Source organism: Rhinolophus sinicus, linkage group LG05 (genome assembly GCF_036562045.2).
Source record: "Rhinolophus sinicus isolate RSC01 linkage group LG05, ASM3656204v1, whole genome shotgun sequence".
In the NCBI taxonomy this organism is placed as follows: domain Eukaryota; kingdom Metazoa; phylum Chordata; class Mammalia; order Chiroptera; family Rhinolophidae; genus Rhinolophus; species Rhinolophus sinicus.
Genome location: NC_133755.1, coordinates 170,719,619 through 170,736,106, shown reverse-complemented (window position 1 = coordinate 170,736,106; position 16,488 = coordinate 170,719,619).

Sequence of the window (16,488 nt, the reverse complement as noted above, 5' to 3'; positions counted from 1 at the left end):
ACCAGGAAATGAAAGGGAGCTCCGTGAGTGGGGGCTTTGCACGGCTCAGCAGGACTGGGCACGCACTGTGTGTTCTGAGGACGTGTGGGGCGGAGGGCTGAGCACGGTATTCTAGGGGTACGCCCACGGGCAAACTAGGGTCCGATCACAACAGATCTTACAAGGCACTTGGACACTTTCACATAGCTTTTAGGGAGTCATTGAGGGGTGTGGGGTTTTTTTTTCTTTTTTGCATCTGTAAGATTTATTAATTTATATATTCCATTAATTAAATTTAGAAACAAATAGGATTTTCATTATGTTTGTTTCAATTTTATTTTTTAAAATTATCATATCCAAAGTTGACCTTATGGGGGTGTATAGTGCTATGAATTTCAACACATGTACAGTTTTGTGGCACTATCACCACAAGCAGGATACAGACCAGTTCAATCACACCTCCCCCAAATCCCTTCTGCTACCCCTTTGTAGCTATACCCTTCCTCTACCCCAACCATCGCAACTACTGATCTATTCTCCATCACTATAGTTTTGTCTTTTTGAGAACGTCATATACATGGAATTGCATAATATGTAAACTTCTGAGACTGGCTTCCTTTATCAACGCAATGCCTTTGAATTTCCCCCAAGTTGTTGTATATATCAGTCCGCTCTCCTGTTGATTACTGGGTGGTGTTCCACTGTATGGACATACCACAGTTTATGCACCCCCCATAGAAAGACATTTCACTGAAGGTTTTTTTTTTCTCAGCTGTCAGAAGAAGAGATGGGAAGAGAGCTGGACCGAGGAGTGGGAGACCAGTCTGATGTCTGTTTCATGAAACTCAGATTGTAGCCATGAGACCAGAATAAAAGGGGACAGGTAGAGAGATTTCCATGAGGAAGAATGGACAGGACATGAATGACTAATTGGACCCAAGCGGGAGGGAGAAAGAAAAGTCTAGGCTGAAGCTTGAGTTTCTGGTTTTGAAAATAAGTGGGATTACCAAATAGAGAATTCAGGAAGAGCTTGGGGCCAATCACATTAGAGGCCCAGATTTGACCTCGTTAGGAAAGCTCTTCATGGAAGGATGAAAATATGTAAAGCCCCTGGCCTAGAGCAGAAGCTCAATAAAGGACAGATCATTGGGGACCTAGTGTGTCCCAGCCGCCGGGCTGGTACTGTAGGCACAAAAATGAAAAAAACACAGTCACTGGCCCTAAAGAGGCAGATCTGTACACAGCTTGTTTGGCTACAACTATGGAGGTGTGCACTGTGTGTTTCTAAAGTAGACGGAAAGGACACTTAGCTGAACCTGAGCTATCAGAGATGGTTTCCTGGAGGAGGAAGTGGTTTAAGACTTGATGCAAAATCTTTCCTTTGAGGAAAAATGCTATCCTTCAGATGGAACCACTTATAATGCAAACATTAACTGGAGGAAACAACAGTTTAACTCCCTGGCATCAGTAGCATGCTAGTCTGCATTAGATAACCACTTTATCTAAAGCTAGGAATACTGGAAAAGTTTGAGTGGAGGATGAGATGAAAACCCACCATCTGGGAGCAGGGCTTGCTGAGTTATCTAATTTGGGAAATCTGACTAAGCAACTAGAATTGCCCAAAGCCTTTTAAAAATTCAGATAACTGAGGCTTACCACAGACCAAAATCTGGACTCTCTGGGCATGAGATATTAAAAAACAAAAACAAAACCCAGCAACAAAGCCTGGGGACACTGAGTTACCTACCTTGATTTTTGCCACACACATTGTCTAAATCCTCATCTTCACAATTCTGGCCTTTGGTCATGAGGGAAACAGAGCATGTAAATGATTCAGTCCAGCTCATTCTTATTCTTGAAAAACCAACTCTGACTAGGGGTTACTTGTCTTATTTATAGCCAAATAATCTCACTGCACCCAATACAAAAATATAAACAAACTTAAATGTATGCGTTTTATAAACTAGCAATGATAGCTCTACTTTTTTGAGCTCTCACTATGTCCCAATTTTGCACTTACCTAAACATTTCTCATCTTTCTAACAACTTGGGGAGGTAATTATGAAATAGGACCATTGTTACTTGTTCAAGGCTGTGCATCTCCCAGTGGCTGAGCCGTCAGATTCCAAATTTCATTCTTTCCATTATATGAAATAAATGACCTTGAAAGATCTGTAATGAGGACAAGAGTGGCCAGCCAGAAAAACACCAAGGGAACCAGTAAGAAAATATGACAATTAAGTGCGTAACAAATCGACTAGGGGAGATAATGAAAAATAAACAAATGAAGGAAGAGAGAATGAATAGATTTTAGGGGAAGCATCTATTAGCAAAAGAGACAGAAAAGTCTGAGGGGATCATTTGTGAAAAACAATGAAATAGGCCCAGTATTTCCTGACCCGTGTCTTATGTGTGTGCAAGGGTGGTGTTTATAGTTATTCCTGAACACTCTACCTACCCTACTTCCCGAGTTTCTTGACCTCAGGAAAACAGGTCTTAAGAGACTGCTTCTGTCATTTCCAGCTGTCCCTGTTGTCCATCAAATGCAGCCTTTGTTTCTCTTGCAGCCTCTCTGCCTCCAAAAGCAGTGTCAACCCTGTCTCGAATTGTCTTAGAAGCTGAGGACTGACAGTTGAATCCAAGTCCAGAGACACAGATCTTGACCTTAATAGCACATTGACCTACAAAATATATCAATTAATACAGATAGGAAGAGATGGAAGAATGAGAAGCACAAAAGGGGACAAAGGATTATTAAAGGAGGAGTAAAGGGACTGAGAGCCGAGCAGGCTGACCAAAGAAATCTGGATTAATGAGAGCATGGCCAAGAGAAGGCTTTAAAACAGGTTGCACAGGGTCACAGTATAGCAAGATCACAGACACCCCCCATCACTAGGAGTTACTCCCAAAACAAGGGAGTTAAATATAGTCTGGAATTTAGGTTAGATATAAAGAAGAATTTTCAGGGAGTAAGGTGTGTTTAATAAAGGAAAAGATGAGAGAGAAAGCTATACAAGTCACCAGCTTGTATACTATTGAGACATAATTATTACTCTCAGGCTCCAAACATATGCATGGCATACACTTGTAATTCTAGCAATTATTATTAAGAACTACATGTATGGCACTATACTGGATACTTTCAATACATTCATTGCTTAATTTCATCTTTATAGGAACTCCCAAGGTGAATATTATTACCCACATTTTACAGACAAATAAGCCGAGGCTCAATGATATTAAGGGACTTTCTGGGGACACATGTAGTGAGTGGCATGGCTGGATTTAGACCGAGTTATCTTTGACCCTGAAATTGATGGTGGCTTTTGCCGCCATATCTGCTGGAACCTTGGTCTTGAATTGATTCAGACTAGGGGATGACCAAATCAATTCAGCTGGACACCAACTCTGCCTTATCTTAGGGACAAAGTAGAGAAGGAGAAGAGAGGGACTGAGAGTGACCTCACACTGGGCAAGTCTCCTGGTATGGCTATCAGCACAAAGCCAAGGAAACCTTCCTCTACTTCCTTCAGGGTAAATCCTTGTAGATTTGAGTAAGTGATGTCAGCATTGCATTGTATGCTTTACATTCACTGTTCTGGGCATGATTTCTGCATCTGCATCCATACTCTGAGAGAGAGAAGGGTGAGGCTCAGGGAAAGAGGCCAGGGGCCTTGCCCCAGCCCATCCTACAACATTGAGCAGAGGAAACAAAGCTCCCACCCAGGTTCCAAATATGAGAAAAAAGGATGTCAGCCAAAGTGTCAGACAAAGGATCTCTGAAAATTCTTTCCTCCATAAAAGTCATGAGAAAACTGGCCTGTGTACTAGTGTGCCATTTCAATTCTCCAGGATAATTCTAAAGGTCGTACTTTAAAAAATTTTACCTGATACTAATAAAAAAAAAAATTCTAAAGGCAGGTTGAAATGAAAGGACACTAGACAGTAACACAAATCCATATGGAGAAATAAAGGACATGGGTAAAGGTGACTACATAGGTAAATATAAATACACCATACTTTATTTTTGGTTGTAACACTCTTTTTCTCCTATCTGGTTTAAAGGAGAACTACATACAACAATAATTATAATTCTGTGTTGATGAGCACACAACATATAAAAATAGAACTTGTGTGCCAATAACAGCACAAGGGAGAGGGTAGGAACAGATCCTTAGAAGCAAGTTTTTTGTACACTGTTGAAATTAAGTTGGTGTTAATGTAAACAAGGTTGCTATAAATTATGAGGTTGGACAATTAAGTTCATGAACTCATCCTAGAAAACGTGCTCCATACCTCGTTGCTGAATATCACTATGGTCACCTTCGAAGTACTCCCCTTGGGAAGCTATGCACTGACACCAGCGCCTAGTCCACCCTTCAAAGCAATTTCGGAACTCTTTTTCTGGAATGGACATCAGAGTTGTCGTCATATTACCCTTGATGTCCTGAATGTCATCAAAATGTCTGCCTTTCAATATTTCCTTTATCTTCAGTTAAAGAAAGAAGCCATTGGGGGCCAGATCAGGTGAGTGGGGAGGGGATTCCAATACAGTTATTTGTTTACTGGCTCAAAACTCCCTCACAGACAGTGCCGTGTGAGCTGGTGCATTGTCATGATGCAAGAGCCATGAATTGTGGGCGAAAAGTTCAGATCGTCTAACTTTTTCATGCAGCCTTTTCAGCACTTCCAAATAGTAAACTTGGTTAACTGTTTGTCCAGTTGGTACATATTCATAATGAATAATCCCTTTGATATTAAAAAAGGTTAGCAACATGGTTACAAGTTCACGAACTTAATTGTCAGACCTCGCAGGATGTTAATTTTAATCTGCAGGGTAAACCACTAAGAAAATAACTGGGGAAAAAAGTCAGGAAAGAAACAACTAAGGAATTTAAATAGGATACTAGAAACTATCTACTTGTCAGCATATGAACATCCAAACCTGGATAAAATTTTTAAAAAATTTATTAGAGTTATTTGAGCAAAATCTCAACAGACTGAAGGACTATAAGGAGGATCATAAAGGTGGGAGAAAGCAAAGTGGGGATCGAATTAGAGCATAGTTAACAGAATTATGTGCTCTCTTAAAGGTGATCTGAAAATGAGGCATTTCCAAGGTGTATTAACCTAGATGCATAGAAATAATTAACAGGGCTTGCTCAAGACAAAGATAAATCTTTTTCCCAAAGGAGTTATAGGCCTGGGGTGTGACTACCCACCATGACCTACCCAGTTAGGAATTTATGATCAGGTCACCCTGTGAGGTTATTTTGGTTACTATTATTGCAGAACCCCGTTTTCTTCCACATATTTAACACACAAGATTGCAGTATGGAGGAAAAGAGGAACAAAAAGACATAAGACATAAAAAACAAATGGCAAATTACAGACATAAATTCTAGTTTATCAATAGTTACATTAAATATAAATGGGTGAAACATGAAATTAAAAGGTAGATATTGGAAGAATGGATTTTAAAAAAACAAAACATGATCCAACTATTTGCTATCTACTTCAGATTCAGACACAAATAGGTTGAAATTAAAAGCCTGATAAAAGACGGGGTGGCTGGTTAGCTCAGTTGCTTAGAGCGTGGTGCTAATAACACCAAGGTTGCTGGTTCCATCCCCGTATGGGCCACTGTGAGCTGCACCCTCTTTAAAAAAAAAAAAAAAGTCTGATAAAAGACAAACCATGTGACTAATAAACAAAAGAGAGCTGAATGTTAATATGCTAATATCAAATGTTAATATGCTAATATCAGTGGCTATGCTAATATCAAAAACAGAGTTTAAGACTAAAACAAATGTTAGTAGTGACAAAAGAGACATCCCTCAAGAATATATAACAATTATAAATTTTTAGGGACTGAATTTTGTCCCTGCCCCCCCTCAAAAAAAATTTATATTTTGAAACTCTAACTCCCAGTATCTCAGAATGCAATTATTTATTTGGAGATAGGGCCTTTAAGGAGGTAATTAAGAAAAAAAAATCTTCATATACCTATCTCACCTGAGCCTACCAGGGGAGGAAAAAAAGAAGGGAATTATCTCCATTTACAAATAGAGAAGCAGCAGCTCATAGAGAAATGTTCTAAGTAGGCAGTGTCTGTTCTGAGCTAAAATTCAGGTCTGTGTGTTGTCTAACACCCAGGTTATTGCACTCTGAAAAAGAGAGTCCTGGGGGAGATCCAAGATGGCAAAGTAGATCAACACTTTTGCTTGCCTTATCCCATGAACACATAAAAACTACAACTAAATTATAGATAAATCAATCTGGAGAACCATCTGAAGTCTCGCTGAACAGAAGTTTTATAACTAAGGATATAAAGAAGAGAGTGGTAGGAGGAGCGGAGACACGAAACAGACTGGTCTCACATACATGTGTGGCGTTGACAATCAGGAGAGGTATCTTGGCCACAGAGGTTCCCCACAAAGGAGTGAGAGGCTCCAGCCCCCCACACCATGCTCCCCAGCACAGAGTACTGGTGCCAGGAAGAAGAACCCCACAACTTCTGGCTGTGAAAAACAGTGAGGATTCTGACCATCTGGATGGGAGAGAAGGCTGTGAAGAAACCCATACACCATCTTAAAGGTCCCTCACAGGCACTCACCCTGGGCCCTGGCGGAGGGACGGTGACTCTGGATGCGTTAGAGACATACGGGGAGAGACTGAGTTGTATAACTTCAGAGCAAAGACTGGAGGGAAAGTCCCCATTTTCCTTGTGTGGTGCCCTGCTCCCATGCAGCTGGCTGGCAAACTCCGTATTTCCTGTGTTGAGCCTGCCCATACAGGCCATATCTGAATCTGATTGGCCTGGTGAGTTCCACTGCTCCACCCTGCTGATTGCCTGAGACCCTGCCTCACCCAATTCATTTACTGCACTAGGCTTTATCAGCAGCTGATCCTTACGGGAGCTGGCAGGTGGCAGCAGGCCTTGGATTGTCCTGATTTTTTGTGAAGCTACCCCAGATCTGGCACTGGTGGCAGCCATCCTTGGTTCAAAGCATGGCCTCTCCCACGTGCCTCCAGGGTTAGCACAGGCAGCAGTGTAGCTCCTACCAGGTACTCCCTGGCCACTCATAGGCAGTGGCTGACCTGGGCCTGCACCAGAGCTTCTCCCAAGAGACCCCAGAACAAACATATTTGGAGGTTAGCTGCAGACCACAGCAGAGCATTGCCCAATTAGCCCCATAAGAGGCCCACCCCACATCCCGTCAGCCTGAGGGTCTATACCACCCACTGACATGCCAACAGCAATCAATGCTCAACTTTAACAGGAGAACACACACAACACATGCAAGGGACACTCCTGGAGCACCTGGCTCAGGTGAACAGGGAGACTGTGCCACTGGGCCGCACAGGGCACCTAGTACATAAGGCCACCTGGCAAGAGTGGGAGACATAGCAGCCCTACCTAATACATAGAAACAAACACAGAGATGCAGCCAAAATGAGGAAATAAAGAAATGTGTCCCAAATGAAAGAACAGGAGAAAACTCCAGGAAAAGAACGTAATGAAATGGAGGTAAGCAACCTACCAGAAACAGAGTTCAAAACAATGGTTATAAGGATGCTCGATGCTCAAGAACTTTAGTGAGAACTTGCAACAAAGAGATAGCAAGCATAAAAAAGGACATAGAAATCATATTTAAAAAAAGACAGAAGTGAAGAATACAATAACTGAAACAAAGAATGCACTAGAAGGAATCACCAGAAGACTAGATGAAACACAGACTCAACCAGCGATGTAGAAGATAAAGTTGCAGAAAACACCCAATTGGAAAAGTAAAAGGAAAAAAGAATAAAAAAAATAAGGATAGTTTAAGAGACCTCTGGAACAACATCAAGTGTAACAACATTCACATCATAGGGGTACCAGAAAGAAAATAGAGAAAGCAAGGGATTGAAAATCTATTTGAAGAAATAATGACTGAAAACTTTCCTAACCTGGCAAAGGAAATAGATATACAAGCCCAGGAAGCACAGAGAGTCTGCAAAAACATGAACCCAAACAGGCCCACACCAAGACACATCATAATTAAAATGGCAAAAGTTAAAGACGAAGCAGCATAGGAAAGTAATTAGTTACCTATAAGGGAGTTGCCATATGACTATCAGCTGATTTCTCAACACAAAATTTGCAGGCCAGAAGGGATTGTCCTGCAAATGCAATGTGATGAAACAAAGGGACCTACAACCAAGGGTATGCTACCCAGCAAGGCTATCATTTAGAATTGAAAGACAGATAAAGAGCTTCCCAGACAAGAAAAAACTGAAAGGAGTTCATCACCACCAAACCAGTATTACAAGGAATGTTAGAGGGACTTCTTTAAGATGAAGAAAAAAAGAAAAGATCAAAGATGTGAATACTAAAATGGTAATAACTACATATCTATTAACAATTGCTTTCAATGTAAGTGGATTAAGTGCTCCAATCAAAAACATAGGGTGGGGGCTGGCCCGGTGGCTCAGGCGGTTGGAGCTCCGTGCTCCTAGCTCCTAGCTCCGAGGGCTGCCGGTTCGATTCCCACATGGGCTATTGGGCTCTCAACCACAAGGTTGCCCCCTGCAACTGGGATTGAGCACGGCACCTTGAGCTGAGCTGCCTCCCAGATGGCTCAGTTGGTTGGAGCGTGGGCTCTCAACCACAAGGTTGCCAGTTCGATTCCTCGACTCCCACAGGGGATTGTGGGCTGTGCCCCCTGCAACTAGCAACAGCAACTGGACCTGGAGCTGAGCTGCACCCTCCACAACTAAGATTGAAAGGACAATCTCAAAAAAAAAAAATCTGGGGTAGCAATACTTATACTAGACAAAATAGACTTTAAAACAAGAGCTATGACAAGAGACAAAGACCCAATAATCTCACTTCCTGGTATTTGAAGAAACCCAAAATGCTGCTCCAAGGGGACATATGAATCCATATGTTCATTGCAGCATTTGTTTACAATGGCCAAGATGTGGAGGCAACCTGGATGTTCATCGATAGAAGAATGGATAAAGAAGAGATGGTACATATATACAGTGGAATATTGCTTGGCTGTGGAAGGGAATGGGTTCTCGCCATCTGTGATAGCATGGATGGACCTGGAGGGTATTGTGCTGAGTGGAGTATTTCAGACAGTGAAAGACAGAAGCAACATGATTTTGCTTATATGTGGAATCTAAAGAACAATATAAACAAACAAAACAGAAACAGACTCATAGATACAGAGAATATTTTGATGTTTGTCAGATGGGAGAGGGGTTAGGGGAGTGGGTGAAAAGGGGAAGGGATTAAGAAGTCCAAACTGATTGTTACAAAGTAGTCATGGGGGTGTAATGTACAGCATAGAGAATATAGTCAATAATATTGTGATAGCCTGGTACGATGTCAGATGGTTCCTGGACTTATCATGGTGATCACTTCTTTAAGTATATGAATGTTGAATCTCCTGAAACTAGTATAATTTTGTATGCTAACTATATTTTTAATAAAATAATTTTTAAAAGCAGTAATTAAGTTAAAATGAGGCTTTATAGTATGTCCTCATCCTGTCTGACTGGTGTCCTTATAAGGACACATGAAGAGACACCAAGAGTGCCCAGAGGGAGAACCGTATGAAGAGGCAGCAAGAGGGTGGCCATCTTCAAGGCAAGGAGAGTGGTCTTGGGAGAAACCAACCTTCCTGGAGCCTTAATCTTGATCTCCCAGCATCCAGAACTGTGAGAAAATAAATTGCTGTTGTACTCTGTAGTATTTTGTTATGGCAACCCACACTTAACAACAAAGTTCCAAAATTCATGAAGCAAAAATTGACAGAAATGAAGGGAGAAATAGACAATTTAACAATAGTTGGACACTTTCAATAATAGATAAACTAGACAAAAGATCAACGAGGAAATAATAAAAAAATAAAAAAACACTATAAACTGTTTAGAACTAATAGACATGTTGGAACACTCCACCAAACAGCAGCAGAATACACATTCTTTTAAAGCTGATTTCCTGCTCCATGTACCCCCATGTGCCGTATACTTTTATCAGTGACTCTGACGCGTGATTATGCATCAGAGCTCCTGGAGGGCTTGTTATACTTTACATTGTTGTGAGTCCTACCACAGAGTTTTTGATTCATTAGGTCTGGGGTGGGGCTTGAGAGTTCACCTATTTTACAAGTTCTCAGGTAATGCGGATGCTGATCTTCTGAGGACCACGCCCTGAGAACTGCTACTCTAATTAAACTCAATCCTTCCATGTTTTTTAGAAATTATTGTCATGCGTCCCTGCCTTTCTTTACTTACGTGTTTTCTCTGTGTAGAATGCCCTTTATCTACACACCTCCTCTGTGAACTTTCACTGAACTCCCAAGCTGGAATGAATCTCTCTCTTTCTGAGTTTCTATGTCACTTTATATTTATTTTGTCATTTATCACCTTTTACTTTCGATTTTACTTATTTGTGTACCAGTCATACCCTCTCCTGGGATAACACAGTTTTTGATGTCAGTACTCATGATTAATTTATCTTTATATGGCCTCACAGTGCTTAGTACTTCACCTGTACCAGGCATGCAATGGATCTTTGTTAAGTGAATGAAAAAATTAGGAAATGTCCAGTGAATAAGAAAACAGCCACATTAAGGAAAGAAAACATAAATAAGAAGACATAGGAAAAGAGAATGTACACATGTGGTAACTAAAGTGGAGTGGGTAGGAGGAAAATTCTTTCCAAAAGGGAATTTTGTTTTGCCAACTAAATGGAAAGCAAAAATAGACCAGGTCTTCCCAGCTGTTCTGGCTTTCTGTTTTCTGTTTTGTTTTGTTTTGTTTTATCCCCTCTGTGCTAGAATTCCTTTTTTTTAGGCTAAAATTGCTAATCACCATACCAGTAGGGCCTTTATGATTAAAAAAAAAGAAAGAAGAAAAAGGAGGAGAAGGAGGAAGAGGAAGAAGAAGAAGAAGAAGCCGGATGGCTCAGTTGGTTAGAGAGCGAGCTCTGAACAAAAGGGTTGCCAGTTCGATTCCCACATGGGCCAGTGAGCTGCGCCCTCCACAACTAGATTGAAGGACAATGACTTGAAGCTGATGGGCCCTGGAGAAACACACTGTTCCCCAATATTCCCCAATAAAAAAAGAAGGAGGAGGACGAAAAGGAGGAAGTGGAAGAGGAGGAAGAGGAGGAGGAGGGGGAGAAGGAGAATAAGAAGATTAACAACTTTAATTCCCAAACACTTAGGGAATTAATGTGTGGAGGGATACAACGTTCTAGTGTATTGACTGGAAATCTATGCTGGCTGCTTTTTCCATTTCATGATATATCAAGACACCTTTGCCCATGGAGAATTTTTTCACTGCAGTGTGAAAAAAAGTATTGAGGGAACCATAGTGAACTCGAGAATTAGTTCTCTATGAATGAAATTTTAAACCTATGTATAAAAATGATCCCAATCTAGAATTCTTTATTATATTTATGGTCCCTCTTCTCTGGCAGGTTGGACTGGGCATGCTTTCTAATGTTTGCTTCTTACTTTGTTTATTAGGATAGCCTTCATTTAAAACTAGCAATATGAAGTAGGGTGTTCTCTCTGCCATGCTTTGCCCAATTGACTGGCAGAGAGCTTTGCCAGCGCGTTTTTGGAAAGACCCTTGAGCCTGGGAATGCAGTCCCATTGCAAACACCAGGAGTCAAGGAAAGAAGCAAAACACAGACAAACCAAGGGTTTCTGCTAGAACGTGTGCCCTGAGCACCCTTTAGAAGTTTCTGTGATTTTTATTCTGATGACAGGTACCCTGGGGTTGTTCTATTCAGCTGGTGGCCATTTTCATTTTTGTTTGCATGCTGTTTGGACACTAGGCATATCCTATTGTGTTATACAGTCATTTCCGTCCCTAGGTGCACTAGTAGAGCATTCTAACCACTGGACATGTGTTGCTCTTTAATAGTACATAGAAAATTGAGAGGATCTTGACAGCTGGCCTAAAAAATTTATTAGGCTCTCACTAAATCTTCATCTGTTAAAATCATTTTTCCGTGGCGTGGTTGCACCTGGAAAAACTGGAAATCAACTACTCAATTATAAGCCTAAGAGTCTATGAAATTAAACATGCCTGGAAATTGATTATTTTTTTCTCATCTCTTCTGTGACTATCTCAGCAGTCAAATTAGCTCCCGCTGTACTAGGAGAGATTCAAGAGTAAGAATTTGGAAGCTCTTCGTAAAAGACTTTACACAAGACCTTAAAATAGATGCTTTATATCTGTATGCAAATCTGTTTTTTAAAAATGTTATCTACATATGCTGAAGGAAAAGATGAGGATATCTAGGTGTGTCTCTGTGGCTAAGTGGGGGCCTGTTTTTTCTGGTTAGTTCCTTGAGGAGATTAAAGCACGGGTATGACTGTGAATGAAATTTAACCCAAATGCTGAAAACTTGAGAGCTAATTGAATACATCAAATATGAACCTGTTCTAACATCAAACGGATGAACAATTTTGATTCTCAGTGAGGGAAGAGCTAAAGGTGACACTAAGCTGGACATCACCACCCGTTTCTGCAAGGACTTCCAATATGTGGTGACTGTGTTTAATTATAAATTGAACAGAGATGCTGAAACACATTCTAATTAAGGTAGAGCAGAAGTAAAAGGGAGAAAGAAAGACGGCTTTAGTACCAACAATTTTCTTTGTTTCCTTTTAAAAGTTTTTGTATTTTAACATTTGGGTAAATAAAAGCTATAACTATACATACATACATAGAGCAGACATATGTTGACTTTTCTTGACATGCATTTTTGCCCAGTACCAACCCTTGTTCTAGGGAACTGCTGCTTCCATCACTTCAAATCTACAGTTCTTGTGAGAACAGCCACGCTCTTATGTGACCTGGCCTCCTGCCTATGGTTGATTGACTGAAACGTAACACCAGTGATTCGCTTCTCTGGGATTTGAACCTGATTCCAGGGATGCGCGTCAGTTTCCATAACCAGTGCTGGCTGGCTGAATAGCAGCCTTGATTGAGAATAGGGAATATGGGAATCCCTGTTTGGAGGCAGAAGTGAAATGTGACTTAAGGGAGGCCATGTTTTCTGCACATAGACAAAGCCAATTACATTGACTAGGAAGGAATGAAGCCAACAGCAGGATCTACAGATGAAAAGAGACTCCCAACTATGTTGAAACTCCTGGTTGCAAATGTTCCAATGGGCCAGCTGGATTCCAGCTCTTCTATAGCTTCATCGCTCAACATTTCCTTGGGATCTGACAATAAATAAATTCCGGTTTGGGATTAGATTACTTCACATTCAGTGTTTTCCTCCTGTAACAAATAATCCTAACTGATTCAACATTAAACAACTATATTCTTACTTACATGTTGTCTTTCAGTCTTGTCAACAAGTATGCATAGTTTTTATAGAGTTGTAACTAGCAGAGTTTTATATAATTTTTGTTTTGCTTTCTCTTATGTAATAGCATACAATTAAGTTTAATATATTTGATTTTTATTATACTGATATATTAAATATCTTAAATTATATATTAATAATTAATCAGTAAAATATCACATTTAATATAATATATAATAATAAGACATGCTGCTACAGTCTTTAGAGTAATCACTTTAATGCTCATATAATATTTACATTTCTCATTGCTCTGATGGTACAGAAGTATCCTTTGTGGAGTGCTCCTTCTGTTTCAGGTGCTATATATGTATCGTACATATTCCTCATAACAACCATAGATGAATTATTGTCTCCCACGTAGTGATATAAGAACTGGCTTGTAGAGGCAATGTTACTTGCTCAAAATCACATAGAAAATAATAGACTACTGTTTGGTTTGTCCCACTACCATCCCCACCTTACTGTGCAATGTGGCTCTTTACTATCACAGCATATTGGTCACCTCAGACTGCCATCTACAGATTGGGTGGTTTCAACAACAGGCATTTATTTTCTCAGTTCTAGAGGCCAGTTGTCCAAGATCAAGATGTTAGCACGCTGGATTTCTTCTGAGGTCTCTCTTTGGCTTGCACGTGCTGCCTTCTCTCTGTTCCTCACATGGTCTCTCCTCTGTGTACTGAAATACCTGGCGTCTCTCTGAGTCCTAATCTCCTCTTCTTATAAGGACACCAGTCACAATGGGTGCAGGCCCACCCTAATGACTTCATTTGAACTCAGTCACTTCTTTAAAGGTCCTATTTCTAAATACAGTTACATTCTGAAGTACTGGGGGTTAGGGTTTCAACATATGAATTTTGAAGGACTATTTAGCCCATATCACATGATTTATTATAGCAATACCATCATTGGCTGACATTTACATCACCTCCTGAATTTGGGGTGCTTTGTATTGGGTTAGATGTTTGGCATTTAACTCTGCTTCTGCTGACTTAAAAATTCCTATTTTCTGCAAAGCATTTAATCTAAAGCTATGCCCATTCATCAGGTTTTTGGACTCCATTTTATGTTATCATGTTCAGTCCAGTTAGTCTCCCTCTATTAATTTATTAAACCAATGTTTATTGAATAGTCAGTATGTATTAAATATTAATATCTAATGTAAGTGTGAAGAAATATGACATCCTTGGGAATATCAAGGTGAATTAGTCATGGATTCTGTTTGAAGATTTAGTCTAGCAGATAGAAAAATCACCAATAATTATAATAAAAGAAATAAAGGTTTACATCAAAGTATACTTTAAGAGATGTACAGATAAATGTTGTAGACATTCAGAGAAGGAAAAAAGATAAATTTGCAACTGGGAAAACTAGGGAAGACTTTCAGGAGGAGATAGTGTGTGAGCCAGATGTGAGCCATGCGTAGCATTTGCACCTGTGAAGGGGAAGGGCATTTCAGGAGTGGAGACCAGTGCTGTGCTCATCAGACAGACCTGGGTGGCCAGTATCCCCTGAAAGGAAGCGCTAAATGAGGGCCCAGACATCTCCGAACAGGAGGAGGGGAAAGAGGTCAGCACCCTGATTTAGCAACCTAAAATTTATTATTAAGTCAGATGATGGAGTTTAGTTTCCTTTCAGATAATATTACCCTACTTGCTCACTTCCCAGTCATTCCTTCACCCACTGTAACCTAACTTCTAAAGTCAGCAAAAACCTCCTCATTACCAAACCCAGTGGTCCCTGTTTAGTTTGCATTCCACGTACCTGTCTGTGGCAATATGCTTTTCTCCTCTTGAATCTTTTCCTCCCCTGTAGTGATGTATCTACAAGCCAAGGAATGCCAAGGATTGGTGGGAACCACCAGAAGCTGGAAGAAGCAAAGACAAATGCTTCCCTAGAGCCTTTGGGAGAGCATGGTTCTCACAATACTCTGATTTCAGACTTCTAGCCTCTGGAATTACAAAACAAGAAATTTCTGTTCTTTTAAGCCACACAATTTGTGGTACGTTGTTACAGCAGCCCTAGGAAACAATTTAATACATCATTTAAAAAGTACATCCTTTGTAGATATATGACTATTTTATTGTTTAGGCTTTGTCTAATCTGAAGATAAGCACCAAAGTATCTTTGGATGAATGAATACATTAAGAGTATTCTTCTCAGCAGGTAGTCCATTTGTTAAATGGAAGAAAAATGTTAACATCCACCATAGCTTCAAATATATGCTTACTGATTTGATGTAAAATGCTGAAAAGTAACTTCTGATGGTGCAAAATGATAGCCATTTAAGGATATTTATTGTAGCATTATTTACAATAACAAACAACAAGCAACGACCTGAATCCATCAATAGGGGAATTAGTCAAATGACTCTATCTACTCAGGTATTACAAATTATGATGATAAAAGCAAGTACAGACCCATATGTATAGTTTGCTATCATTCATATAAATACACACACACACACACACACACACACGGTGAAAAGAAATTTTAAAAATGGTAACAATGCAATAGTTGCTTCTGGGGAGAAACTGGTGGTCTTCAAATAAATAAAATTTAAAAGCAGAGTGTGTGAAAGTGTATACATTTAAATCAATTCAAGTGCACCATAACGTTTGATGGCATTTCTCTGGAGCTTTCTATTTTCCCTGTATAAGGGGAACATTCTGTGACACAAAATCACAGGGTCGCCAAAAGTAAATGAGAGAAATAAAACTAAAGACTATTATAAAGTGATCTTTAGTTTACATTTTTAAGATGTTTAATAATTCAAACAGACAGACCACTTCTTATTATGTGGACTTTTAAATTAAAGTAGAACATGCATGCAGAAAACTGCATCAGTCACCTCAGCAAACACCACCTGGATCAAGATATAGAACATTTTTGCATCCCCCTCCCCCTAAGAAAAGGGCTCCCTTATGCCTCTTCTCAGTCCTTTCCCCACACAGAGACAACCACTATTCTGACCTTTGTCAGTAGAACATAGTTCTGCTGGTTTTGAACTTCATATACACGGAACCACATAGTCCGTCTCCACTCATACCCCACCCCCCACCCACGCTGCGAGATTCATCTCGGGGCTGCTGCCCTCCTCTTCTCACTGCTCTACACCCTCC